We start from the raw sequence: 26,830 nt of genomic DNA, 5'->3' as shown, positions 1-26,830 counted from the left end.
CTGTCAGGGAAGGATGTCGTTGAAATGTGGAACTTTTTCAAGGAACAGATACGTCGTGTCCTTGGTATGTATGTACCTGTCAGGCAGGAAAGAGAGGGCCGTGTGAGGGAACCTTGGTTGACGGGGGAGGTTGAATGTCTTGTAAAGAGGAAGAAGGAGGCTTACATAAGGTTGAGAAAACAAGGTTCAGACAGAGCGTTGGAGGGATACAGGATAGCCAGGAGGGAGCTGAAGAAAGGGATGAGGAGAGCTAAGAGAGGGCATGAAAAATCTTTGGCGGGTAGGATCAAGATAACCACAAGGCCTTTTATGCGTATGTGAGAAACATGAGAATGACAAGAACAAGGGTAGATCCAATCAAGGACAGTAGTGGGAGACTGTGTATTGAGTCGGAAGAAATAAGAGAGGTCTTGAATGAGTACTTTTCTTCAGTATTTACAAATGAGAGGGACCGTATTGTTGAAGAGGAGAGTGTGAAACGGACTGGTAAGCTAGAGGACTTGTTAGGACGGAAGATGTGTTGGACATTTTGAACAACTTGAGGATAGACAAGTCCCCCGGGCCTGACGGGATATATCCTAGGATTATGTGGGAAGCAAGAGAGGAAATTGCAGAACTGTTGGCAATGATCTTTTCGTCTTCACTGTTAATGTGGGTGGTGCCAGGGGACCGGAGAGTGGCGAATGTTGTGCCCCTGTTTAAAAAAGGGAATACGGATAACCTTGGGAATTACAGGCCAGTTAGTCTTACTTTGGTGGTAGGCAAAGTAATGGAAAGGGTACTGAGGGATAGGATTTATGAGTATCTGGAAAGACACTGCTTGATTAGGGACAGCCAGTATGGATTTGTGAGGGGTAGGTCTTGCCTTACAAGTCTTATTGAATTCTTTGAGGAGGTGACCAAGCATGTGGATGAGGGTAGAGCAGTGGATGTAATGTACATGGATAGAGAACTGGCTAACCGGCCGAAATCAGAAAGTGGTGGTAGATGGTAAATATTCAGCCTGAAGCCCAGTTACAAGTGGAGTTCCGCAGGGATCAATTCTGGGTCCTCTGCTGTTTGTAATTTTTATTAATGACTTGGATGAGGGAGTCGAAGGGTGGATCAGTAAATTTGCAGACGATACGAAGATTGGTGGAGTTGTGGATAGTGAGGAGGGCTGTTGTCAGCTGCAAAGAGACTTAGATATGATGCAGAGCTGGGCTGAGGAGTGGCAGATGGAGTTCAACCCTGTCAAGTGTGAGGTTGTCCATTTTGTCAGGACAAATAAGAATGCAAAATACAGGGTTAACAGTAGGGTTCTTAGTAAGGTGGAGGAGCAGAGGGATCTTGGGGTCTATGTTCATAGATCTTTGAAAGTTACCATTCAGGTGGATAGAGCTTGTAAGAAGGCCTATGGTGTATTAGCGATCATTAGTAGAGGGATTGAATTCAAGAGTTGTGAGGTGATGTTGCAGCTGTATAGAACCTTGGTAAGGCCACATTTGGAGTACTGTGTGCAGTTCTGGTCGCCTCATTTTATGAAAGATGTGGAAGCTTTGGAGAGGGTGCAGAGGAGATTTACCAGGATGTTGCCTGGAAAATACTCGATAATTAGAGTGTTACAAGGGGACATAAATTTAAGGTGAAGGGTGTAAGGTATAGGGGGGATGTCAGGGGTCGGTTCTTTGCCCAGAGAGTGGTGGGGGCATGGAATGCGCTGCCTGTGGGAGTGGCAGAGTCAGAATCATTGGTGACCTTTAAGCGGCAATTGGATAGGTACATGGATAGGTGCTTAAGCTAGGACAAATGTTCGGCACAACATCGTGGGCCAAAGGGCCTGTTCTGTGCTGTATTGTCTATGTTCTATGTTCTTCAAAAAACTCAATCATGACATGATTTTCCACACACAGAGCCATGTTGACGATCCCTAATTAATCTTTACCTTTCCAAATACATGTAAATCCTGTCCCTCAGGATTCCCTCAACAATTTGCCCACCAGCAATGTCAGGGTCACCCGTCTATAGTTTCCTGGCTTTTCCTTACCACCCTTCTTAAATCATGGCACCATGTTATCCAACCTCTCGTCTTCCGGCATCTCACCTGTGACTATCGATGCTCAAATATCTCAGCATGGGGCTCTGCAATCACTTCCCTTAGCTTCCCAGAGAGTTCTAGGATACACCTGGTCAGGTCCTGGAGATTTATCCACCTTCATGCGTTTTAAGAGGTCTAGCACCTCATCCTCTGTAAAATGATCATTTTTCAAGATGACACTATTTACTTCCCCATGTTCTCTATCTTTTATATCCTTCTCCACAATAAATACTGATGCAAAATACTCATTTAGTATCTCTCCAATCAACTGCAGTTCCACACATAGGCAGCTGTGCTGATCTTTAAAGGGCCCTATTCCCTCCCTGGTTACCCTTATGTCCTTAATGTATTTGTAGAATTCCTTTGGATTCTCCTTAACCCTTTTTTGCTGAAGCTATCTTATGTCCCCTTTATGTTCTTCTGATTTCCCTCTTAAGTACAAAACAACCTCGGTTATCCGAACATCAATTATCCGAATTTCGGGATTATCCAAACAAGCTCTCAAGGTCCTGTAAAAATTTTATCAAATTTAAATAGAAGCACAGTGAGAGCAGGCAGCCTGGGCTGGCGGTGGGAGCAGGAACAGGGTCGTCACGGGAACCCTGTTCCTGCTATTGCCGCTGCCACGGGAGCCCTGATCATTTGTCCAAACAATCGATTATCCAAACAAAATATTCCCTGCCCACCTCATTTGGATAATCGAAATTATTTTGTATACTCCGACTGTCGTTATCCTCTTCCAGGGATTCACACGATCAATGCTGTCTATACGCTTCTTTCTTATTGACCAAACCCTCAATTTCTTTAGTCATCCAGCATTCCCTACACCTACCAGCCTTTCCTTTCACCCAATCAGGAACATGCTGTCTTTGGACTCTCCTTGTCTCATTTTTGAAGGCTGCCCATGTTCCATTCATCCCTTTCCATGTGACCATCCGCCCCCAATTAACTTTTGAAAGTTTTTGCCTCATACTGTCAAATGTGGCCTTCCTCCAATTTAGAACTTTATATTTTAGATCTGGTCTATCCTTTTCCATCACTATTTTAAAACTAATAGAATTATGGTCACTGGCTCCAAAGTGCTCCCCCACTGACACCTCAGTCACCTGCCCTGCCTTATGCCCCAAGAGTAGGTCAAATTTTGCACCTTCTCTCATAGGTACATCCACATACTGAATCAGAACATTTTCTTTTACACAGTTAACAAATTCCTCTCCATCTAAACCCTTAACACTATGGCAGTCTCAGTCTATGTTTGGGAGTTAACACCCCATAATATAGACACCCTTTCATTCTTACAGATAATTGAGATCTCCTTACAAATTTGTTTCTCAATTTCCCACTGACTATTTGGGGTCTATAGTACAATCCCAATAAGATGATCATCACTCTCTTACTTCTCAGTTCCACCTATATATCTTCCCTGGACAAATTCTCAGGAATATCGTCCATAAGTACACCCATAATGTTATCCCTAATTAAAAATGCCACTCCCCCTTTCTATCCTGGCTATAGTATCTATACTCTGGAACATTAAGCTGCCAGACCTGTCCGTGCTTGAGCCATGTTTCTGTAACTGCTATCTTATCCTAGTTCTACGTTCCCAACCATGCCCCGAGTTCATCTGCCTTACCTGTTTGGCCTCTTATATTGAAATAAATGCAGTTTAACTTATCAGTCTCATCTCATTCTCTGTTTTTTTGCTGCCTACCCTGACTGTTTGACTTGCCCCTTTTCCCAACTGTACCAATCTCAGACTGATCTCTTTCTTCACTATCTCCCTGTGTCCCACTAACCACCAACCAACCACCTCACCAAATCTCCCTGTCAGTATATTAGTCCCCTTGCTATTCAGGTATAGTCCATGCTATTTATACAGATCACTTCTACCCCAAAAAAGATTCCAAGGATCCCATAATGTGAACCCTTCTCCCCTGCACCAGCTCCTCAGCCACGCATTCCATCTACTCTATCTTCTTATTCCTACCCTCATGAGCTCATGGCACCGGGAGAAATCTAGATACAACTACCCTTGAGGACCTCCTTTTTAAATTCCTGCCGAACTTTCTATATTCTCTCCTCAGAATCCCATACTTTTCTCTTCTTATGTCATTAGTTCCAATGTGCACAATGACCTCCTGCTAGTCCCACTCCCCTTTGAGAACATTCTGCACCCTCTCTGATATCTTTGATTCTGGCACCAGGGAGGCAGCTCACCATTCTGATTTCTCCCTGTCCTCCGCAGGAATGTCTGTCTGTGCCTCTGCCTAGAGAGTTTCCTAGCACAATTGACCGCTTGGAACCTGACATACCCCTCATCACATTCGAGCCAGTCTTGATACCAGAAACTTGGCTGTTCATGCTACATTCCCCTGAGAGTCCATCACTCCCTGCATTTTTCAAAACAGAATACTTGATGAAATGGGAAAAGCCACAGAAGACTCCTGCACTACCAGCCTACCTCTCCTAGCTTTCCTGGAGCTAATCCCTCTGCCTGACTGTATCTGCGGCTTTTCTCCCTTCTTATAACTGCCATCCATCACACCCCTTAGCTCCTGTAAATTCTTCATTGCCTCTAACTGCTGCTCCAACCAATCCATGCGATCCAATAAGATTTGCAACCAAACATACTTCCTGCAGACATAATCATCGGTAACATGGAAACTCTCCCTTATCTCCCACATTGAACAGGAAGAGCACGTCACTCCAGTAAAGGCCGCCTTTGCACCTTAACAATCAACAGACCCAGAAAATAGCACAGTCTTACTGCTCTAAAAACGCTGCTCCAGGCTGAATTTGCATCTATGTTTTTATATATTGTTTTATTTATTCATTTTTGGGATGTGGGCATTGCTGGCTGGCCAGTATTTATTGCCTGTCCCTAGTTGTCCTTGAGAAGGTGATGGTGAACTGCCTTGTTGAACCACTGCAGTTCACCTGCTGTGAGTTGACCCACAATGTCATTAGGGAGGGGATTCCAGGATTTTGACCAAGCGACAGTGATGGAACAGTGACATATTTCCAAGTCATGGTGGCAAGTGGCTTGGAGGGGAACTTTCAGAGTGGCACGGTGGCTCAGTGGTTAGCACTGCTGCCTTGCAGTGCCAAGGACCTGGGTGCGATTCCAGCCTCAGGCAACTGTCTGAGTGGAATTTGCACATTCTCCCCGTGTCTGTGTGGGTTTCCTCCGGGTGCTCCAGTTTCCTCCCACAGTCCAAAGATGTGCAGGTTAGGTGAATTGGCTATGCTAAATTGCCCATAGTGATAGGTGCATTAGTAGGGGAATGGGTCTGGGTGGATTACTCTTTGGAGGGTTGGTGTGGACTTGTTGGGCCGAAGGGCCTATTTCGTACTGTAGGGAAGCTAATCTTGAAGGTGATAGTGTTCCCATGTATCTTCTTCCCTTGTCCTTCTATGAGTTTGGAAGGTACTATCTGAGGACCCTTGGTGAATTTCTGCAGCGCATCTTGTAGAGAGTACACACTGCTGCTACAGAACATCAGTGGTGGAGGTGATGGAGTTTTAAAGACTAATCAAGAGACAGAGCTTGGTGTTACTGAAAAAATACACATTTTGTTGAAACTTTTTTCTTGAAATCATTAGGTCATTTGACAAGAATACAAATTTAAGCAGTCAGAAAAAACATGTAAATGTATGACACCTATTTTAGCTCAAGAAAGTTGGTGACAGCCATTTGTTGGTTAATTTTTTAACGTAATATCCTAACAAATCAGAGTCAATGCTCCTGCTTTAAAATTTAAACAAAGCCTGGTGGTTAACTATCAATTAGCCTTAAGGGGTGCAATCTCCATGTCAGCACCTCTATACATCAGAATCTACTTGCCAACCAAACAGCATCCTCCTCTCACTCAGTGCAGGCTCTCAATTTATTTCTATAAGATAATGTCTCTGGCAACCCTGAAACACTCTCAGTACCCATGTGCAGCACCTCTGCCAATTATCTCATGACATCCCATTTTCTCATGCTGATTGTGCTTATTTAGGCACTACCATGTTTTCTTTTGACTGACAGAGCATTGTATAATGTGAACATTTTGAGGTGTCAGGAGATATTGCATTAGTACATGTCAGCTAATTATCACAATGGGAATACATGAGATTAAAGTTCCCCACATTTTATTGTGGAGCAATGACCTGATTCACCCAGGAAGAGTTAGATACATAGAAACATTGAATAAGGGAGCAGGAATCGTCTATTCAGCCCTTTGAACCTGCTTTGTTATTCAATATGATCATGGCTGATCATCCAACTCAGCACCTTGTTCCTGTTTTCTCTCCATATTCTTTGAACCCATTCAGTCCTCAGAACTACATCAATACCTTTCTTGAAAGTCTTCAATATTTTTGACTCAACAGTTCCTGTGTTGGAGAATTCCATAGGCTCACCACTCTCTGAGAAAGTAAATTTCTCCTTATCTCTATCCTAAAAGGCCTAATCCTCATTGTTGCAATTTAAACCCTTGTTCTGCACTCCTTGGTCATTGAGAACATCCCTCATGCATCGACCCTGATAAATCCTGTGAGAGCTTTATAGATTTTTAAAGAAATCCACCCCCCACACTCTCACCATTCTTCTAAATTCTGGTGAATATCTTCTTCACCAATCCAATCTCTCCCCTTATGTCAATCCCACCATTGCAGGCATCAGCCTGGTAAAATGTCTTTGCATTCTCTCAATAGTCAGAAGATCCTACCTCAGTTAAGTAGACTTTGTTCTTCTGAACACAACATTTGTGTGACCAAGGGTCGTACAATAAAAGTAATGAAGCGACCACATGAATTAGCTAGAAGATATTCTCCATGAAGAACTTTCAAGAGACAAATGATCCTCCTGGAGGTAGTTGACAAATCGCACACAATCAAGAAGAGAATCAAGGTCACAGTCCTCAAGCTATAACCTAGCAATCTTCAGGTCTTCAGAGACCATATTCAAGAAGAATTGTGAAATAACCAAATGGCCTGAATTTGTAAAGTCGGAAACACGGAGTGGAGATGGGGTAGTAGTAAATATAAACTGTTATGGTCATAATGAAAATGGACTATATTATTCAACATTCATTTGACTTTAATATCAAAGATTTCCATGGACTAAAAATGAGGTTAAGCAGGACCAATGCTGATCTAAACTGGCTATTATCACCTGATTAACTTGAACCAAGTCCATGAACCCTTAGTAAACATGGTTAATATCATAGAGATCACTCAACTCCTGACTTCATTGCAGCTATGGTCCAAACATGGACTCAAGAACTGAATTGCAGAGATGACAGGAACATGGCTACCTTTGACACTGCAGCCATATTTGACAGTGTGACATTAAGGAGCCCAAACAAAAAGTGGTGTCAATGGGATTCAGTGGGAAAAAAATCTCCTCTAATTGGTGTCATGCCTGTCACGAAGGAAGATGGTTGTGATTGTTGTGAATCAGTTTTCTCAGATTCAGGGCATCTTTCTTGGAGTTCCCCAGCATAATGCTTTTGGCCCAATCATCTTCAGTTACTTCATCAAAGACCTTCTCTCTGTCTTAAGGTCTGATACAGGGATCTTTACTGATGACTTCATGGTGTTCAGCATCTTTCTTGATTCCTCAGATACAGAAGCAATCAATGTTCAAACACAACATGGCCTCTATAATATGAACATTTTGCTGGCAAGTGACAGTGAACATCTGTGCAACATAAGTGCCAGGCAATGACCATCTTCAATGAGAGAGAATCCATCGTCCATTGGCATTCGATGGCATTTCTACCAATGAATCCTCCACTGTCAACATCTTGAGGGTTGCCACAGACCAGAAACTCAAGTGGACAAGTCATATGAGTCCTGTGGCTACAATGTTGTCCCATTCACCTCTGCCACCCCCCCCCCCCCCCCCCCCCCCCCCCCCCCCCCCCCCCCCCCCCACCTCAAAGCAAAATGCTCAGAGACACAGTATGGCTTTACCTCCTTCACCTTTATTCCATGCCCTGGATGGAGAACGATCGCCCATGTGCACAGAGAAATGAGTTCTCTGTCTTCCCTCGAACAGCAGTTTCTTACTAAATTATATAGTCATCTTACAGGGAGGAGCATCCAGATAAGGCAACATACATATTGATTGTGTGACTGTTACTCTCAGTGAGTGTCAATAGTAGAGATTAAGCCTTCTGCTGTTATACAATGAATGTTCTTAACTTTGTTAATTGTCTTCACATAATGGATGCTCTTCCACTTATTAATTGACCTTACATACTGAATACTTCCAATATTGTTAAATGGCTTGATATAATGAATGCTTTTCTGCCTTATTAAACCATTACCCTTGCCTCCAGCACCCCAGTGTTAACTGCAAGTTCTTATCTGATCTGAGTCATGCGCAGCTGAACTTCTTGTTTCACGAAACTCAAATCATAACTCTTTCTCTACCTGATCATATCTTATACACTTTCTCAACAAAAGCAGGTCAGAGGTTAGAATTCTTGTGGCAAAGACAAAGCAGTCTATCTGTCTGACACTATATTCACAAACATTCAGTCCGTCCCCCACTGGCTCTCAGTAGCAGAGGTGTGTACCATCTACAAGGTGCACTGCAGAAATTCACCAAGGCTCCTTAAGGTATCCCCTTCTAGACCTGTGACCCCTTCCATCTAGAAGGACAAGGGCAGCAGGTACATGAGAACATCACCACCTGCTAGTTAACCTTCAAGTCCCTTACCATCCAGACTTGTAAATCAATCACCATTCCTTCATAATTGCTTAGTCAAAATATGATATCTTCCTCCCTAATGACATTGGGAGTGTACCTACACTAAATAGACTCCAGCAGTTTAAGAAGCCAGCTCAACACCATCTTGTCAAGGGCAATTACAGATGGACAGTAAGTGTTGGCCAAGCCAGCGACACACACATTCTATGAGTGTGTAAAAAACATATATCATTGATCATATCAGTTAGCATCATAGCAAGAGGACACTGAAACTCTCACCTGTATCTCCAGTCGATTCACACCTTGAGATGAAAGGCTGTCAGTGAATTGTTCCATTTGGGAAAGCAATGGGCAGACTCAGGATGGAGAAATTGACTTTTAGTATCAGCTCCTTTTCAGCAGCAGTAAAGAGACAAGGAAAATAGATCTGTGGGCAAGAACTGGAAGCTGCTCCTTTGCGTGAGTCTCTTCCTCAAGCTCAGAAAAGCTAGTGATAAAGCCTGTGGAACAAAATCAATGATTCACTAACAAATCCAGGACAGTTGCAGTTTCACCATGATGACAGCAGCTAAGAAGCAGAATTTAAGTCTTTCCATTCTCATAAGATCTGCACATCCCTTCCACTTCCCTTGTAACCTCATTACCCACGTTTCTCTATGCCTAATGCACTTTTGTTTGGAGCATTAAGTAATAAAACCCCACTGTCTTTCACTCGGGAAATCTTTGGAATTAATTCTGTGTCATTTATGGTCTGGTTAACAGAATTTAATTGATGTGTGATACTGTAAAAGGATAAACAAAAATGTTGGGAATGACAGAGAAGTCTTAAAAAAAAAGAGTGGGGTGGGGGGGGGCAGCCATGACCCCTCCTCATCTTATTGTAACAAATTATGTCCATCAATTTCCTAAAAAGAGAAGCTTGGGTGAAATATTGTATGAGGCAGTGGTTCTGAAATGATTAACGTTGGAGATTGCATTCAACTCCAACTGATGTAATGATATTAACCCATATTAGCTTGAGTGCAGATAAGGCAGGCAACCTTGGCACCTCATAGTCCCATGCCCACAGGTCTCCTCATCTAATTATTCTAAGTCTTTTGAACCCAGTAATATAACTTTTAACTATCACGCATTAAACCATACCTTGTGAGATATTTTCTTTTGTTAAGGCTTAATAGTAGTTGTTCATCTTGCACTTTAAACCAATTACAGTAGACAATTAGAGCCAATCAAATGATAGTGGATTGGTGGTAGCACCTTTCTACCCCAACTACCACACTCTCGTCCTATTCCCCCTCCTTCAACCACTCATTTTCTTTCCCTTTCCAGACTCCTTCCCTTTCCTTCCATTTCCTCACCCTCCTCACTATATTGAAGAAGGTCCTTTACAAGGACTTCCTTTCTCATTCCATCACAAGGTGCTGTCAATGTGGGTGGGTTTGTTTTTCACATCTGAAGGGAAATAGCTGACAGGTTTATCGTTTTTTTTTTCTCCCTAGCATACGATCAGAACCCAAATTGTTCTTTGTTTGGATGGCAGCCAACCCTTTGAGCTATTGCAGATGCAGAGTTCTGCAACAGCAGCAAATTCCCACACCCCAGAGAGGGGATTCCCCATGATAGCAAGAGACACCGGAGTCAAGAAAAATGGTTGAACCTGATCTCAGAATTCCCCAGAGCTCAAGCCCAGCGCTGAGGACCAGATTTCAACCCAACAAATTGGCTATTCCAGTAAAGAGGAAATTGTCTTTACTGGAAAAGCCTGGGGTTTCTTGTGCTGGCTCACATTTCCTCCTTTCTAGATCAACTAGGTATTTACAACAATTTTATTTTCATTAACAATCTGCTGCATCTGCAGGATTTATTTCCTTCTTTTAAAATGTTCATCTCCCTTGGAGAGGACTATTGCCACATTTAAAATGTTCATCTCCCTTGGAGAGGACTATTGCCACATGCTCTGGAACCAAATCATTGCTCCTTGGGTTGGTATATTTTGAATGTTTCAGCCTTTTGTCCTCTTTGTGTCTTTTATTGTTTCATCGAGATCACTTTTTAAATAAAATTTAATGATTTTCTAACTGCATACACTACAGCATAAATAAATAATATTTTTCTAATTAGCCGTTTGCAGTTCATTCAGTCAAATGAGACCCCTTTATAATTAAAAAAAACTTGCGTACTTCCTTTCCTGTTTATTCCCTAACCTTACCAAATTGATTGCTTGTCTTTAATTTCTTTGTACTGACTGAAAATATAATTTGAAACAATAAAAAAGGTCGTCATCTTTGTAAGAAAACCATCAAGCTGGCTTTGGCTTTTATTATGATCAGTTCACAATTTGCAGTAATCAGAAAATGAAACAAAAATTATCCACAAAATAAATAGAAAATGAATCAGACATGTTCCTCTGACTGAATCACTTTAAGTCACACGAACCAGCACATGCCAATTTTGGACCATTGTGCATGCTTTGTTGGTTGATCATATGGCAATCTTGCTCCAATTTGCCTCCACTCCTTTTTGTTAGTGAACGTAAATGGTCTGATTTTCTTGCTGTATTTGCTACCTGACAGTGAGTGCTGCAAGTGTTTGTGCAAAAACATAATGAGGCTTGCTTGTGAAGCATCCTGCAGTCCAGAAGCATAGTTATACGTACAGCTAATTCTCACACAAGAAAACACAAAACATTCTCGTAACAAAACAATTCCCTCGATTCATTTAATGGAGATACACAGTGCTTTCAGCACCAAAACTATGACCCCGATATTAAGACAGTCATGTTTCTGAGCCTGGTTGAGAGTTTTGTTCAGGAAGCTAAGCTGTATGCTGCGGAGTTTTACTCTGCAGTGTGCAGTTTTGAACAGGATCTCGATCTGGAAGTCAACCTGATTAATGAGCTTTGCTTGCAGTTTGGTGGAAAGCACTCAGAGCAGCTTACACCCACAGGCAGGGGGACAGCAGCTACATGAGGTAGGAGTCCAACCCTTTAGAATTGACCTCGGATTTCCCAGAATTGAAGATCCATCTCAGGGGCCCTACTAAGCGCAGATCTGGAGATAATCCAGAAGGATATTAAAAAATATATTTTTCATGTTCTTTGGATATATTTCATGCTAGATACAGAGATAAATCTGAAACATGGCTTTTTGGCTGACAGTCAGAGTATCATCCAATAAGGTTGTGAGGTTTTCTTTGCTTTCCAATTGGTGTTGGAAGGCAATGGGTCACCAGCATGGATGCATTGGCCAAATTATGGAGGAGCATTGGGTAAAGTCATATAATGAAACCTCTAGGATTACATTAATTCAAAGTTGGTAATGCTCACTGCTGTAAGGATGGATTGATGACTTGATGTACGAGGTGAGATGGTGGTGTGTGATGGCAATAGGCTTTGACCCCTGACACCAGTGAAAAAGGCAAAATGAAGCCCATGGGCCTGATTCTCTCAATTTGGTAAAGGGGAACAGAATAATCAGAGAATCGTAGATGGGGCTCTTTGAATGGTGGAGGCATTGTGATTCCAGTGAGAGATGAGTTCTTTATTATTTACTCACGGGACATTGGCATCACTGGCTGGCCAGTATTTGTCCCTAGATGCCCTTGTAAAGGTGGAGGTGAGCTGCCTTTCTGAACCGTTGTAGTCCACCTGCTGTAGGTTGACACACAATGCCATTAGAGAGGGAATTCCAGGATTTTGACCAAATAACAGTGTTGGAACAGTGAGATATTTGCAAGTCAGGATTGTATGAGACTCAGAAGGAAACTTGCAGGTGGTGGTGCTCCCATGTATGTATGCCCTTGTCCTTCTGGGTGGAAGTGGTCATGGGTTTGGAAGGTGGTGTTTGAGGATCTTTGGTGAATTTCTGCAGTGTATCTTGTAGATAATACACACTGCTGCTACTGAGCGTCAATGGTGGAAGGAATAGATGCTTGGGGATGTGTTGTTAATCAAGTTGGTTGCTTTGTCCTGGATGGTGTGAAGCTGCTTGAATGTTGTTGGAACTGCACTTATTCAGGAGAGTGAGGTTTATTCCATTACACTCCTGGCTTGTGCCTTGCAGATGATGGACAGGCTTTGGGGAGTCAGGAGGAGAGTTACCCACCACAGTCTCAAAGAAGTGAAACTGGATGGATTACTTGGCATCAACCTAGGCACCAGAAAAGATAATGGCAGAAACAGCCCTGACAATCCTGCAAAGTCCTTCTTACTAACATCTGGGGGCTAGTGCCAAAATTGGAAGAGCAGTCTCACAAAAGAATCAAGCAACAGCCTGATATAGTCATACTCATGGAATCATACCTTACAGAAAATATCCCAGACACCACCACCACCATCTTGGAAATGTCCTGTCCCACTGCCATGCCAGACCCAACAGAGGTAGATGCACAGTGGCATATAGTCAAAACAGAGTTGACCTGGGAGTCCTCAACATTGACTCCAGACCCTATGAAGTCTCATGGCTTCAGGTTAAACATGGGCAAGGAAACGTCTTATAGATTACCACGGACCATCCACCCTCGGCTGATCACTACTGTTCCATGTTGAACAACACTTGGAGGAAGCACTGAAGTTGGCCAGGGCACTAAATGTGCTCTGGGGGAGGATTTCAATGTCCACTACCAAGAATGGCTCGGCAGCAGTACTATTGATTGAGTTGGTCAGGTCCTAAAGGACATAACTGTTAGACTGGGTCTGTGGCAGGTGGTGAGGGAGCCAACAAGAGGGAAAGACATGACCTCATCCTTATTAATCTACTGTCCAGGACTGTATAGTGACCACCACACAGTCCTTGTGGTGACAAAATCCATTGTTCACTCAGTGAATAATCTCCATCATGTTATATGGCACTATCAAAGTGTTAAATGGGACAGACTTTGAACAGATGTAACAACTCAAGCAGCAGAATTGTACTCCAGCACAACTTGTAATCTCATGGCCTGGCATATCCTCCATTCAATTATTACCATCAAACTAAGGGATCAACCCTGGTTCAATGGAGAGTGCAGGGGGGCATGCCAGGAACAGCACCAGGCATACCTCAAAATGAAGTGTTAACCTGGTGAAGCTATCAAACAGGACTACTTGCATGCTAAACAGCAGAAGCAGTAAGTGATAGAGTTAAGCGATCCCACAAATAACAGATCAGATCTAAGCTCTGGAGTTCTGCCACATCCAGTTGTGAATGGTGGTGGACAATTAAATAACTCACTGGGTGAGGAGGCTCCACAAATATGGCCATCCTCAATAACAGAAGAACCCAGCACATCAGTGCAAAGGACAAGGCTGATTTTTCACAGCAACCCTTCAGCCAGAGGTGCTGAGTGGATGATCCACCTCGGCCTCTCCAGTGGTCCCCATCATCACAGATACTGGTCTTCAGCCAATTCAACTCACTCCACATGATATCAAGAAACAATTGGAGACACTGTATACTGCAAAGGCTATAGGCCCTGACAACATTCTGGCAATAATATTGAAGACTTGTGCTCCAGAACTTGCCAAACACCTAGCCAAGCTGTTCCAGTACAGTGGTAAGAGTGGCACCTACCGTCAATGTGGAAAATTACCCAAGTCATGTACATAAAAAGCCTGACAAGTCCAACCCAGCCAATTACTACCCCATCAGTGTCCTCCTGATCATCAGTAAAATGATGGAAGGTGCCATCAACAGTGCTATCAAGCAGTGCCTACTCAGCAATAAACTGCTCAGTGACCCCCAGTTTGGGTTCCACCGGGGTCACTCAGCTCCTGATCTCATTACAGCCTTGCTTCAAACATGGACAAAAGAGCTGAATTCCAGAGGGGAGGTCAGCGTGACAGCTCTTGACATCAAGGCTGCATTTGACCGAGTGTGACATCCAGGAGCCCTATCAAAACTGGAATCAATAGGAATCTAGGGGCAAACTCTCCGCTGGTCCAAATCATACGTGACACACAGGACTGTTGAAGGTCAGTCATCTCAGCTCCAGGACTCCGTAGGAGTTCCCCAGAGTAGTGTCCTGGGCTCAACCATCTTCAGCTGCTTCATCGATGATCTTCTCTCCATCATAAGGTCAGAAGTGAGGATATTCACTGATGATTGGACAATGTTCAGTAACATCCATGGCTCCTCAGATACTGAAGCAGTCTATGTCCAAGTGTAACGATGGCATTTATTTTGAGAGGACTTGAATACAAAAGCAGAGATGCAATTCTGAGGCTCTATAATGCTCTGGTCAGACCACATTTGGAGTATTGTGCACAATTTGTGCCCCATGTCTCAGGAAGGATGTACTAACCCTGGAGCATGTTCAGAGGAGGTTCATGAGAATGGTCCCAGGAATTAAAAGCTTAGCATATGAGGAATGTTTGAATACTCTGGGTTTATACTTGATGGAATTTAGAAGGATGAAGGGGGATCTAATTGAAACATACTGAATGGTCTGGACAGAGTAGATGTCGGGAAGAGAGAGAGACAAGGACCTGAGGGCACAGCCTTAGAATACAGGGAAGACCTTCTAGAACAGAGATAAGGAGAAGCTTCATCATCCAGAGTGGTGAATCTATGGAATTCATTGCCAAGGCTGTGGAGGCCAGGTCATTAAGAATATTTAAGACTGAGATAGATAGATTCTTCAGTATCAAGGGGATCAAGGGCCATGGGGAGAAAGCTAGAGAATGGGGTTGAGGAACTTCTCAACCATTATTGAATGGCAGAGCAGACTCAATGGGCTGAATGGCCTAATTTCTGCTCCTATGTCTTAGGGTCTTATGGTCAAATGCACCAACTTCTGGACAATATCCAGGCTTGGGTTGACAAGTGGCAAGTACCACACAAATGTCAGGCTATGATCATCACCAATAAGACAATCTAATCATCCCTTGACATTCAATAGTGTTAGCATCACTGAATCCCCCATTATCAACATCCTGGGCATATTCATTGACCAGAAACTCAGTTGGACTCACCACATAAATACAATGGCTACAAGAACAGGTCAGAGGCTAGGGATACCTTGGTAAGTAACTCATCCCCTGACTCCCCAAAGCCTGTCCATCATTTACAAGGCACAAGTCAGGAGTGTGGTGGAATACTCCCACTTGCCTGGATGAGTGCAGTTCCAACATCATTCAAGAAGCTTGGTACCATCCAGGACAAAGTAGCCAGTTTGATTGGCATTACACCCACAAGCATCCAATCCCTCCACCACCGATGCTCAGTAGCAGTAATATGTACTATCCAGAAGATGCACAACAGAAATTCACCAAAGATCCTCAGACAGCACCTTCCAAACACACAAACACTTCCACCTAGAAAGTCAAGAGCAGCAGATACGCCACCACCTGCAAATTCCCCTCCAAGCCATTCAACATCCTGACTTAGAAATATATCACCATTCCTTCACTGTCACTGGGTCAAAATCCTAGAATTTCCTCCCTTATGGCATTGTGGGTCAACCCACAGCACGTGGACTGCAGCGGTTCAAGAAGGCAGCTCACCACCACTAGGCATGTGTTATAAATGCAGACTAGCCAGCAACACACATATCCCACAAATTGATAAATTTTAAAAACGTATTCCTGGTCTCTCACTTGTTCTTGTAACCACTCCGTTTACATGGCATGTTGGTTGAGTTTCTGTTCAATGGTAGCTCCCAGAATGTTGGTATTGAGGGGACTTCAGTGATGGTAGCGCTACTGAATGCCAAAAGATGTTGGTTAGATTGTCACTTATTAGCAATAGTCATTGCCGAGCAATTGTGTGGTGTGAATGTTACTTGCCACTTTTCAGCCCAAACTCTGCTGCAGTGAGTAGCCTTACTGGATGAGTGGTAACTGGCCTGAATGTATTTGTCCTGCTCTTTGTGTATGGACTAGACCTGGACAATTTTCTGTATTGTCAGTGTTGTAGCTGTACTCAAACAGCTTGGTTAAGGGAACAGTAAATTTGGGAGCATCAAGCTTCAGTACTAATGCTGACTGGCCATTAACCTCTGTTGCATCCAGTACTTCCACTGTTTCTTGACATCACGTGAAATTAATCGAACTGGCTGAAGACTGTTATCTGTGATGATGTGTACTACTGGAGGAGGCCGAGATGGATCATCATCCACTCAATACTTCTGGCTGAAGGTGGTTGCAAATGTGTCAAACTTAACTTCTGCACAAGACACATAGAAACATAACGTAGGCCATTTGACACCTCAAGCCAGCTTCATCCTTCAATAAGTTCTTGGCTGATCTTCTTCTATCATGGAGGATGGGGATATTTGTGGAGCCTCTTCCTTCAGTGAGTTGTTTAATCAACTACCACTATTCACCACTGTATGGGGTGGGACTGCAGTGTTTAGATTTGATCTGATGATTCTGAGATTGCTTAGCTCTGACTATCGCCTGCTGTTCATGTCATTTGGCATGCAAGTATTCTTGTTGGTAGCTTCACTGGGTTTAGGTATACTTGGTGCTGCTCCTGGTATGCCCTCCTGCACTTTGAACCTGGGTTGATCACCCAGCTTGATGATAAGGGTTGAGTAGGGGATATGCCAGGCCATGATTTAGCAGATTGTGCTGGAGTACAATTCTGCTGCTGTTGATGGCTCACAGTGCTTCATGGATGCCCAGTTTTGAGTTTCTGGAGGATATTCTCAATGTTAAGACAGGTCTGTCTTGGACAGTTACATCTGCATCTGGCAGTTTGGTAAAGATAATGTCAAGTATATCTTTCCATCTTGTTGGCTCCCTCACCACCTGCAGACCCAATCTAGCAGCTAGCTTTTAGGACCCGACCAGCTCAATCAGTCGTGCTACTGCCAAGCCATTCTTGAGGGTGGACATTAAAAATCCCCCACCAAGACTACATCCTGTGTCTTTGATATGCTCAGTTCTTCCTCTAAGTGTAATTGAAATGGAGGAGTACCGATTCACCAGCCAAGGAAAGAGTGGTTACATGGTCATCAGCAGGAGGTATCCTTGTCCATGTTTAACCTGAAGCCATGAGACGTCATAATGTCCGGAGTCAACGTTGAGGACTCCCCACTATCTCCCTCTGTTGAATCTGTGGTATCAGTGGGACAGTTAATGGTGGTGTCTTGGACTTTCTCTGTGAGGTATGATTACATGTGTATGATTATGTCAGGTTGTTGCTTGACTATCAATTTTGGCACTAGCCTCCAGAAGTTAGTGAGGAGGACCTCGCCAGGTTGAAAGGGTTTCTGCCATTGTCAGTTCTGATGCCTACGTTGATGCCAAGTTGACCATATGGGAGATTTCTCTCCCTGAAGTACATTAGTGAAACAGATGGATTTTTCTACCACGTTGACAATGGTTTCATGGTTATCATTAGATTCTTAATTCCAGATACTTTTTGTTATGATGAGATTCAAACCTGCATCCCCAGAATATTAGCTAAGTTTCTGGATTAATAGTTTGGCAATATCTGGGAACCCGATAGGTTTGAAGATCTAGGGAAGCTCTCCAATGCTGCAAGTCCACTTGCATTTTTCCCAAAGCTGTCCTTGCTTCTCTTGAGGACAAGACTGATTCCTGAAATGGCAGGACTGATGAATGAAGAGAGACCGGTATGGTTAGGATCATGTTCACTGCTGTTTTGAAAATGAAGGAATCTCTCACAGAAACTCATAAAACACTAACAGGACAAGACAAGATAATAGCAGGTGGGATTTTCTCAATGACTGGGAAGTCCAGAGCCAGAGGTCACAATTTATGGATACAGAGTAGGCCAAAAAGAACGAAGAGGAGGAGAAGTTTCTTCACTCAGAGAGTGGTGACCCTATGGAATACTTTGGCGCAGGAAGTGGTCAATGCCAAAATGTTGAATGTTTTTAAAAAAGGAATTAGATATAGTTTTTAGGTCTAAAAGGGTAAAAGGGTATAGGGAGAAAGCCGGAACAGGATACTGAGTTGGATGATCAGCCATGATCGTATAGAATGGTGGAGCAAGCTCAAAGGGCTGAATGCGTACTCTTGTTTCTATTTTCAATGCTTCAATGTTTGAGCTGCCAGATGTCTTAAGACCTGGGAAACTCAGCCAGTGAGGGTCAAGTCTGTAAACGTGGTTACATATAAGGCTACCAGTGTAATAATAATGTGTAAAAGGCCGTACCTGCCCTGTATCCTTCCTTTGGTTAATGTTGCAACTGAAGTGAAACCTTCACATCACATTTGGTCCCAACATGCATCTGCCACACATCTTTGTGCTAAAATTACACATATTGACTTGGTTGTTGGTCATGTGGTAGCACTTCGAATTAACAAACAACTCTCCTGAAAGCAGTTATAAACAAAGTAGTAAAACTGAGTTTAATTCTATTCAGGAGAATTAAAAAGATGAACATAAAATGAGAAACAACAAATTTAATAGTCTATATGGAATTCCTGGTTTTGTTAGATTATATTTCATCTGAATGTCCTATTATATTTTCACAGACTAGGGTCTCTAGTACCATTTTCCATTCGAGGCTTCTGTTGATATTTACAATCTTATCTGTTCCACCTTTTCAATAATTGTGCCACCAGTGAATGTCAAGCAAGTATGACTAATTATTCAAGAAACTACAGTCATATAACACACAGTCTGGTCATTTATATTGCAATTAAATTAGTGGACTTAATTTCTTGAAAACCTGAAGGCATTTGTTCGTTAACTGAAAGATAGAAACACAATGTTTACAGTCTTGCAGCTGTTATATGTAACAACTAAAGTACAATGAATATAATGGTGATCTAATGGAAGGATTCAGGGATCATTTTAATTAATAACAATATAACTCAAATGACTAATTAATTTATTTTAAAAATCCATTTTCTTTTTCCAAGTGTTTTACTTTATTTGGACTTCTTATATACTAACAAAATTCATCATATTGGAGGGCTGGTGGTATGTTTTATATTGATCTGTACTGAAGAATTAATTGTCAAAATGAATAATTTATTAATGGTGGAGCAATATCCTCTGTGCCTCTGGAATAAACAATGATTAGGACAGTATCACAGTTTGGTCACCATTTCTGAGTATATTTATTTTCTGTGATATCAGGAGTTTGCAGTTATTTCACTTTCTGGTCTGTATGTCTTACTCTTACCTTTACACTCTTCTGATGCCCACTTTAGCCTCTGACATCAACATTACACTAATTTTATGCAAATTCCTTTGGCAAAGGAATCATCCTTTAAGTAGGTTGGTGCATGAATTATAAGCATTTACAAATGAATTAGGTACATGTATTTGTGGGTGATCATTAGTTTATGCATTTGTATGTTATCACACAACACAAAAAAAAAAGAGTTTTTTTTTAATCGGAAGTACAATGACAACCAGTCAATGAAAGAAATAATTTGCAGAAAGGGCAAAAAGGACCCTTTTTCTCTACGAAGATGGGCAGCAATCAGGATTAAATAGGGCAACAGAGGATTCATCCATATGAAAAATAAGACAGGATGGGGGAAGATTGGGAAGTGGAAGAGAAAACATTTTCAAAGGAAAGATTTTCTCCTGTCCTTGCAAATACATTGCCTTAGTTACCTGCTGAGGACAAACGATGGCCTAGTGATATGCTCACCACATTATTAATCCAGCAATCCCGTGGGCAAGGGTTCAAATCCCACCAGCACAAACAGTGGAGTTTTAATTCAATAAAAGTTAGGTGTTAAGAGACTTAATGGTGGTAGTTGAAAGGACATCTGAGGCCCTCTTGTGGTGCAGTGGCAATGTCACTACCCTTGGACTAGGAGGCCCAGACTCAAGACCCACCAGCTCTAGAGATGTGTAATAACAGCTTTGAATGTGTTGATTTGAAAAATATGTTAAATACCAAAAAAATGAAAATCCATCTGGTTCACTAATGTTCTTTCAGGAAGGAATCTCATCAACATGTGACTCCAGTGCATAGTAATTGGTTCTTAATTGTCCTCTGGGCAGTATTTAATAAATCTTGACCTAGCATAATGCAGGACAAGTGTAATCAAATACTCTCTGGGCAATCTTTCAGGATGGAGCATCTGCATTTTGTGATGTAGTGTATTATTTCTAAAATCATAGGCTCTCAAAAATGATCATAGGTAATGCCTTAAGGAAATGATCAGACTCATAGAATCAGACCATTTTTCTACAAATATTATTATTTTCTTTGAACACAAACCTTGCTAATGACTAAACAGTTGTGATCCTGCAGATCAGATGTTTTGGACCTGGTAAAGTAGAAATATTATTAAAAGGGATAAAACGTTAGACTAAGCCAATCAGCCTAACCTTTCTAAAGGAAAAAAAATTCAAAAATATTTCTGAGGGTCAGTAGAAATTGTCATGAAAATATACATTCCTTAAGCTGTGGTAGTCAGTATGGATTTATTAAAAGAAAGTCATTGAAGGTGACAAGAAGGGACAATGAGTGTAATGTGTAGGATGTAGTCTATATGGGTTATAGAAAGGCTTTTAATAAGGTCATGTATGACAGACTGGTCAGAAATGAAAAGCTCATGCAAGCCTATGACATTTTTAATGGATCCAAAAATAGTTCAGTACCAGGAAGAATTGGGTAATGGTTGAGGAGTGATTTTGTGGCTTGAGGCTGTTTTCAGTGAATTCACTGTTATGTTCCCTGTATTTTCTTTCAAAATATGGGTGGTTTCTTTAAGTGCATGGCACCACATTTTTGGGAGACTGCCGCATATGAAAAGTAGTTTGACGAGACTAAGTTATGTGGGGACATCCATGTAGCTATGTATTTGCATAAATTACAGGGAACAGTCTTGAGATACTTTACCCTATCTGTAACTGTAAAGGATTTGGTTAATAAGTTTGCTGATGAAATTAAAATCCATCCTGTGATTGTTTGTGTGAAAGGAAAGTATAGTCTGCAAGAATGTATCATGAATTAATGAAAATAGTTGATAAATATCAAATAGAATTAAAAACAAAGAAGTGTCAGGTGAAGAATTTGAGGAAGGAAAACAAGGAAAGACAACAGACAATACAGTGACATATAATAGTACTGTTAAGATAGTAGTGCAGAAGAACAGTGGCACACTAGAATGTATATCTACAGATCCCTGCAGTTGGTAGAGTGTTTAGATAAGGTAGGTAAGAAGGTATAGGGGATAATTCCCTTTATTTGCTGAAACGAATATAAGAGCAGGGAGGTTACACTTGAAACAAGTTAGGTAAAGCCAGAATACTATGTTCAGTTCTGGTCATTACATTACCTGAAGGATGTGATCACACCAGCAAGGGTATTAAGGAGACTCATGGGAATGCTAGAGTGGACAATGTCATGCATGCAGAAAGCTTCCCTTTCATGGGATTACTTGCTTTCTTTGGAACATGGAAAGCTGGGAAAGACATGTACTTTGGAATGAATAAAATTACAAGGGGTCCAGATAAATCCTATAGTTTAAATCAATTTCCTTGATTAGAAACCAGTAACTATAGTGGATAGATTTGAAGTAATTGTTAGAAACATTACAAGGGTTTTGACAAGAATATTTAGTTTTTTAGGTCCTAAAACACCTGAAATAACAGTAGAGATCAAAACTCTCAACTCATGTAAAAAGTGTTGGAATATGCACTGAAATTGTTCTAACTTTCAGATCTGTTATCTGAAATAATAATTTAGAACATCATTGACTGGACATATATCTACGTTTTGGACTTTTTCAAAAGGACAGTTTGCAAGGAAAGGATATTGGCTCCAAAAGGGGAAATAGTTGCCTTTGCACAGGACAGAAGTTTTTTGAATTGAGTCAGAGTCCACAATGTTCATGATCTAGCTACGAGAGAGGTAACTTGTTTTAACCAACTTTGCCCTCTCTCTTTTTTCTCTGACACCTCTCTGACCAAAGGGCATTGGCTGAAAATTCATTGAAAGTGGGAGATTCTTATCAGAGAATTCAGAATGTACCGCCAGTTAAAAGAAAACCCAGCCAAACGTCACTGATCCAGGAATAATCCAAGTGCCAACAGCTCGTGTGGAATGCAACTTCAGCTGTATTTGGGACAATCTGTGAATAATCCTTCTTTTTAATTTAACTGCTACTTGGCGAAATACTTCTACAATAACACTCTGCAGACCATTATATTTGTTTCCAGGCTGGAAGCTTTTGCAGATGTGTGTTTAGATTGGATTAGATTAGATTCCCTACAGCGTGGAAACAGGCCCTTTTGCCCAACAAGTCCACACCGACCCTCCGAAGAGTTACCCACCCAACCCCATTTCCCACCGACTAATGCACCTAATGCTATGGGCAATTTAGCTTGGCCAATTCATCTGATATGCACATCTTTGGACTGTGGAAGGAAACCAGAGCACCCGGAGGAAACCCACACAGACACAGGGAGAATGTGCAAACTCTACACAGACTTGTTTACATCCATGTGTGAACAAGAGTAACTGTATATGTTTGCACTGATTAAAACTTTAATTTCACATTTTTGCTTGAGTAAATTTTGTACATTATATACTGGTTCTTTGTTTGTACTTAAGGAATCTGACTGACATATTTTTGATAGTGAGCAATATATAGTCTGATATAATTGGCAATATCACTTCAATTTTCAAAGTTAATTTTGAATAAATTTTTATAACCAATGGAGGACTGAGACAAGGAAAGGAATCAGTTCACCTCTGCTAATTTGGTTGTAACAAGGGTTAAGGGCTAGAGCTGGGCAGTAGAAAAGATTGGATAGGTCTTTTTCAGCTACCACATGCATGAAGGTGTGGATGGACTTGCCTTTATTAGTCAGTGCACTGAGTATACGAATTGAGAGGTAATTTTGCAGCCTGTTGCATCTGTATAGAATATTGGTGAGGTCACTTTTGGAATACTGCATGCAATTCTCGTCTCTCTGCTGTAGGAAAGTTTTTGTGAAGCTTGAAAGAGTGCAGAAAAGATTATCAAGGATGTTGCCAGGATTAGAGGGCTTGATCTATAGGGCCAGGCTGAATAGGTTGGGGCTATTTTCCCTGGAGCGTTGGAGGCTGAGGGGTGGTCTTAACGAGGTTTATAAAATCATGCAGGGCATGGGTAGGGTGAATAGTAAGGGTAGTTGAGTCCAAAACTAGAGGCCATAGGTTTAAGGTGAGAGGGAAAAGATTAAAAAGGGACCTAAGGGACAATGTTTTCATGCAGAAGGTTGTGTGTGTAATGAGCTGCCAGAGTAGGTGGTGGAGACTGGTACAATTATAACATTCAAAAGGCCAAATGAACATCAATTTAGGATATTTCGTCAGCATGGACAATTTGGACCGAAGGGTCCATTTCAGCACTGTAAACCTCCGTGACACTATGACGCCTTGCTGCAAATTATCCATGTTTCAATGAACAGGAAATAACATTCAGTGCTTGCAAAAGAGATGTTATTAAATGAAACCAATCTTACATACTCCTTCATCATCAGTTTTCAAAACATTAAGGTCTTTCAGTAACTCTCACAATAGAAACAAATGTATGACGAAAACAGTCAGTTTCAGATATTACTGTTTGATCAAGCTTCTCAACTTACACTGTTAGTTCAAATTTCCCTTGCTGGTATTATTGCTGTCTATTGTTATGAATTGTGGGAGCCAGGGTATATTTTGAAATGACTTTTCACTTTTACATGTAAATTAGAAAAAAAATCTAATGCACTTGCCCCTGTAGGTTTCTAGTGTGGCTCTAAGTCTCTCTTCCTATTAAATATCTCTCTCAGTCACATCTCTCTTGGCCTGCCATTGCATGCCATTCCTTTTTCTTTAAATTGGCAGAGAGTCAGTGAATGATACTATAAGGCAAATCTATCCTAGTTTCTCATTCAGTATTAAATCAATCTGTTCACTATTGTGAGAATTCAGTCTCAGAGCACAGAAAGCAAAAATAATCCTCTCTTCCAGTAGCAGTGCCTGACTTGTTTCATCATGAGATGAATTGTTTCAGGGTATGTTCGGAGCAGCAAAAGTTGTGGAGAAGGGTCATTTGATACACATGTGGATCTGAAAAAATGAGCTACAATGAGCAGGAACAGTGAATTCAGATACATAACACTATTGCGGATCAGCTTTCCTAATAAATTACATTTTCTGTTCAAACCTTGCTTTCTATTACTCACCCCCTAAAGCACAGTATGGAACACTTCAATGGTGCTATGACAAAGCTAACAGGAACGAGTATTTAATCTGTTGAGGTTGTTTCAAAGTAAAATACATCTTATAATTCATCAAAAAAATCCCTCTGCAAAAAATGTTTTAATGTTCTGGCTGTCTCTTTCCAACTAAAGGACAAATGAAACAGTTAATGGCTAAAGAAAAGGGACAGCTTGAGATAGAAAGGTTGGCACAGAAGTAGAGAAAAACAATTTAATGTAACTCTGAAATTCAACAGCGAAGTTCATCTTTCAGTCTCCACTGTCATGTCTTAAACAATATTTATCTTTAGGGGGACACTAAAACTAATTTAGATTTTGCATAATAGCACAAGAAAGAACTCACATTTTGTTTGGAGCCTGGGCATACCAAAGTGCAGCAAATTAAAATACTCTAAAGGTGTGATCATTATTGACAGCCATACATAAACTGAACAAAGTCCCACAGAAAAGATAATGACCATGCAACATGTTTTACTGATTGTAGTTGAGGGATAAAAATAGTCCCATTACTCCTTTGTGCCAGGATTGTTTATGACTACCTGAGAGGACAAATTGGACCAAAGTTTAATGTCTCATCTGAAAGACTGCACATTGAATAATGCAGCACTTCCTCAATGTTATGCTGGAATATCAGCTTTATTTGTAAGCTCAAGTCTCAGGAGAAGAACTTAAAGCCACAAATGTGCTAGGAACTGAGACACAACCGATTTTGACTTTGAAAAATGAGACTTGACCCTGGCTGTTGTCATCATGTATCAGCCTATCTCAGATATATATCTCCAGGATTAATTCCACACAGGCAGGGCCTGTTTTATATGGCCTTGACTAATGATTGTCTGTGCTTGCTTTCAAACATGTGCACAGCTTTGGTGCTACTTTTGCATATACTGAGATTGTCAGGACCTTCAAAGTCTTTAATTAAATTGTATTTAGTTTATAAACTCAAATGGATTCACAAAATACTTTATAAAATGGTGTTGGAGCATGACTGAAGTTGTGTTCACAGCTGTGAGTTCAACTGACCCAAAAGATTTCATGTTACTTCCCAATGGAAGGGAATGGTGCCTTACTTCTGGAATCATACATCTTATAAGTAACCAAATTGTAGAGAAACAGAAATGTCATGCAATAATTCAAAAACAGCAACATAGTTTCCAGTTTATTTGATTACAGCATATCAGCATTAATTGCCTTATATTCCATAATTTCCAAATCAAAGTGACCCTTACCTTCTGATCTGTAACCTTTAAGTGCACATCACAGGTGCAGCAGTGGCAACGGTTGGGGCTTGGTAGCTCAGTTGGCAGGATACCTAGTTTACAATGCAGAATAATGCTAACAATGTCAGTTCAATTCTTACACAGTTACCATGAAGGACTCACTTTCTCAACCTTGCCTGGGGTTAAATGTGCCACCAGTTGTCTTCCTCTAAAGTGACGATGCTAAAGTTGCTTTAAAAAATCTTTATCATGATAACGTCACTGAACTAATTATATAGAAACCCTTAATGGCAGATGGTGAAAACTTGAATGCAGTAAAAATGTGGAGCAAACAGCTAGCCTCATGGTGACGGTATAACCATTGTTAATTGTAAAAACCCATCTAGTTCACTAATACACTTGAGGGAAGGAGTTCTATCATTCTTACCTGGCCTTGAGTACAACTGACTCCAGATTGACAGTAAGTTGCCCTTTGTAATAAACACTGGTTTAGCCAAGAATGAATGAGAAAAGCAAACAACGAAACTTAACGCTGTTACAGCCAAACTGGTCAAACCTGAACACTATTTCATTATTGATGGATAACTCACGTTGCTAAAATTGTGAATATTATCTTCTGCGCATGATGAATGTTAAAAAGCTTTTTCTCGATACCTTAAAAGCAGAAAGGTGCAAACGTCACATGATATTTATTTTAAATGGAAGTTACCTG

General features: G+C 41.3%; 1 long non-coding RNA gene across 1 annotated transcript in view; it reads left to right on the top strand.

The window, feature by feature from the left end:
• Positions 1 to 22,968, top strand: part of LOC122552208 — a 57,236-nt gene extending 34,268 nt beyond the window's left edge. The window contains exon 3 of the long non-coding RNA XR_006312325.1: positions 22,621 to 22,968. This is a non-coding gene — a long non-coding RNA (uncharacterized LOC122552208). The remainder of the gene's footprint in view (positions 1 to 22,620) is intronic.
• The last annotated feature ends 3,862 nt before the right edge of the window (positions 22,969 to 26,830 follow it).

This window comes from Chiloscyllium plagiosum, chromosome 1 (assembly GCF_004010195.1).
Source record: "Chiloscyllium plagiosum isolate BGI_BamShark_2017 chromosome 1, ASM401019v2, whole genome shotgun sequence".
In the NCBI taxonomy this organism is placed as follows: domain Eukaryota; kingdom Metazoa; phylum Chordata; class Chondrichthyes; order Orectolobiformes; family Hemiscylliidae; genus Chiloscyllium; species Chiloscyllium plagiosum.
The sequence above is the reverse complement of the archived record's forward strand: the minus strand, read 5'-3'. Positions and strand labels throughout refer to the sequence as shown.